Below are 3,777 nucleotides of genomic sequence, written 5' to 3' on the forward strand. Positions count from 1 at the left end.
GCCGAAAGTTCTACTATCAATTACACCCACCACTTCCCGCCCCACAGTTTCGACAGCTACCAGTCGGTTGTAAACGTCAATCATCGACGATAGGCAGATAAGATTGGAAATGTCAATGGTTGTAAAAATTTCGCTTTTTGTGCACTGGCTTTTTACAACCGTGAGAAATTGGGGCTGACCCATCTTTATTCCTTGCAGAGTATGTTATAACGTTTATTACATATTAACATGCAAGTGCGAATGTGCTTCTAGTTATTTAAATAGTACAGGATCAGACAGAGCGAGTCAGGGGAGGGGGAGAGAGAGCGAGCATGAAGTAAGTTTTTTAGAAATTATTTAGTAAACCATGACCAACGTTTCTACTTCAACTCTGTAAGTACTGAATGCACTGGATATTGCTAGTTGCTGGCTTCTGTTCTTATGGGCGAGTTTAGAATTTGAGGAAAAACTAGAAGTTTAATTTTGTTAAATAAAATCTGCTTTAAAATTACAGAATTTTTTTTTGTTCTGTTAATATAATAATGCGGAGGAATATCTAATGTATATTTATATATATCATGTACAATATTATTTATAGGGCTTTTCTTATTTCTTGCAGAATACAAGATGTGTATAACGAGATTAAACTAATATTTCCCATCTGTTACAGTCTTGTTAACTAAAACAAATAAACTTGTAACTTATTTTTAGGGCTCATAAATTTTTTTTTAATTTTTGGGGTCCTGTATAAGCTAAATGCTGAGACATGATCGAAAGAAAAACAAAACAGTTAAAATATAAAATAAAATAAACCACACAAGAAATATATCAAATTGAATATAAAAAATGAAAATTGAAAAAATGGAAAATAACTGTTGATGCCAGTTTACATACACCTTTTAGTTTTCCAGATTTTTTGATTAAATAAATTATCAGTTTTGCCTGTCTGGGACCAGCCAGGATTACACGAAGAAGCGGTCAGCGTTCCGGTTGGCAGACCCGCGGCCTTGATCTACTTGTCACGGACGTGGACTTGTACACACGATACAGGTTGACAACATCGTTTGAACATGATATGTAACTTTCGAGCTCTGCCGTGAGATAACAAACCGGTATTGGAATCTAGGGTCATTTCCGACTTATTTTTCTGATCCTCTTGTTTGTTTGTTTGTTTGTTTGTTTGTTTGTTTGTTTGTTTGTTTGTTTGTTTGTTTGTTTGTTTGTTCGTCCGTTTATTCGTTCGTTTGTTTGTTCGTTGGCTGGTTGGTTGGTTGGTTGGTTGGTTTGTTGTTTGTTTGTTTGTTCATTCGTCTGTTTGTTCGTCTGTTCGTTCGTTCGTTCGTTTGTTGGTTGGTTGGTCGGTTGGTTGGTTTGTTTGTTTGTTTGTTTGTTTGTTTGAGGTGACAGTCCTTACGCAGTCACAGGCTCACTAACATGGGACGTTGCACAGGTCGCAAGTTCATCTCCTCGTTAGGAAATGCACGCTCGTCTCTCTATGCAAGCTGGGCAACGTTTCCATCAGTGGGCAACAACAGGAAACGATGAAAAGCTGCAGGAGGGTAGGGCCGTGAATGCACACAACGCTGGGGTCTGTAAAAGGTTGCCAACTGTCTGCTGCACCCTGCTGTACACGTCTGAAGTGGGCTTTAGGCGAATTATTAAAAGCTTGCTTTTCACCTTCTTTTCGTTCAAATTTTGACTGCAGCTCGCCAGCCGCTCTTCAAGTCTCAGCCCGAATGTCGGACCTCTCATTGTGAGATTAAAGGAGGATTTTCGTCAACAAGAACCGACCACCGACAGGACTCCATTGATAGGCTGCGAATATGCTGCCGTAGAGTTAATGTTTTGTCGACTACACTATCGAAATACTGTCGACAATACCGATGACATACTGTCCACAGACGGTTAAAAAACACTAGAAAATAACTATTAAAAAGTTATCGAAAAACTATCGATTTACTATCAACATAGTCGAAAATATCTTGATATATTGTTGACACAGATTCGACGTGAAGTCGAAACCAGTCGACTTGCACGTAACTGTGATCACTGGTCATTTTTACAACCGTTATTCTCTCGCCACACGGTCATCTGTCATCTTTCTACCATAGAAATGAGAGTTTAAAAAAAGAAGGAAATTGCTCTTCATGCTGTTGAGTTTGATGAGGGTGATGACAACAGCGCGTTTCTTATTAGATTTTTTTCTCACACTCCATACATAGAGGTTTACAGGCGCACGTGTTGACGCCCAACCATCGAAACACAGGAAAGATCCCAGTGTTTTGCACGATGGTAAGAGGATAAACTTTAGTGATTGAATTCTTAAATTTTACTGACTTGAAAAGACATCTCGGAAGAAGGGAGGCTTATGATTAAAGGGGCGAGTGAAACTGCAATGGCAGATTTCCTGAACAACGGGAAGGCTTTCCCCCATCTTACCGAGCTGTGGAGTTTCTGTTCTTTCTTGTGAAAAGCTTCTTGATATCATTTCGACTGCAAGGAAATCGAAACTTTGGCTTCACGCAGCCAGCAAACCTCATACCTCCCCTTCCCCGCTCACTGCCCACTACAATGCCTCAACTTCAGCGGAGCTAAAATACATGTAGTACAATAAATATTTTAGTGGGCGACTCCGCTAAAACAGGGAGCATCGAGTTAGTATGACAGTCGATTTATTTGTCTCTGTCACCCTGGGAACTGAGACTAAGCAATATGTAGAAATGAACCCCACATCCTTAACCGCAGACACGTTCTTTTTAACCCCCGCGCTGGGTCGCCTTAACCTCGAACCTACGTCACCTTTAACCCCATCGCTAGTCTGGCTTTAGTACTAACTACGTTTTTACCACGTACTAACCACGTTTTCACCACAGTACTAACCGCGTTTTCACCACAGCACTAGGTTCACTCTTCACCACAGCACAACACAATATCGTCTCATGTAGCAAAAAAATTTTCAAAACCTGCCTTGGACTATCAACTATTTACTTTATCATCATCTTCTTCAGATGTTTTCATCGTCTTATTCTGAAGATATTGTCATTATCCATGTTTAGCGTTATTGCTATTATCTTCACGTGATCTTACTATCCCCGAGTAAAGTTCTTGTCATTTTTTTTTCTTTTTGTCATTTTGTCTGGATTGTCATCATTATCTCATCACCAGCTGATTTTCTCTTTCTCCTTATTCTCTCTGTCTTGTTGCTCGCCCTTTCATGTACATTTTAAATTTATATCTCTAGATATTTATATTTCCTCTTTTGGAAAAAAGTGGAGTGAGTCACTTAATTACTACTAAAAAGCGGAAGAGGAAACTAAATCTGGTCTTATGATCAATTGGAAAAACTGGAAAATTCATCCATCCTTTATGCAATTTCAATCGTTTGTTCTCCTTTTGTTCAATTGTTCCTTTGTTTATTTGTTTTTCTTTACTATTTTAATGACGATTTTCATACCATGATGTCATAGGTTGTATTGTGACCTTTTTATTATGCCGTTAGGGAGTGAGGTGCTTGGTCTTTTCTCGGGGATAGCTATACGAAAGACAGTTTGAGAGGAAGAGAAAGAGAGATTTTTACGCAAAGTGGAAAATGCAAGTGGAAAAGAGAGCGAGAGGGATGGTCGCAAGGGCTGCTGGGATGGCACTTTCGCGGTCAAGAAGAGCCTATTAGCCAAGTGGCAATGAATGGCAAAAACAACAAGTCCTTTTCCTCGGGGTTGGCCAAGGCCCGCCCCGTCACTCCCATTGAAACCAGACGAGGACAAGATGTCGCCTCCAGTAGCTGGGAGGGTACTCAAA

The sequence above is a fragment of the Pomacea canaliculata genome, linkage group LG4, assembly GCF_003073045.1.
Source record: "Pomacea canaliculata isolate SZHN2017 linkage group LG4, ASM307304v1, whole genome shotgun sequence".
In the NCBI taxonomy this organism is placed as follows: domain Eukaryota; kingdom Metazoa; phylum Mollusca; class Gastropoda; order Architaenioglossa; family Ampullariidae; genus Pomacea; species Pomacea canaliculata.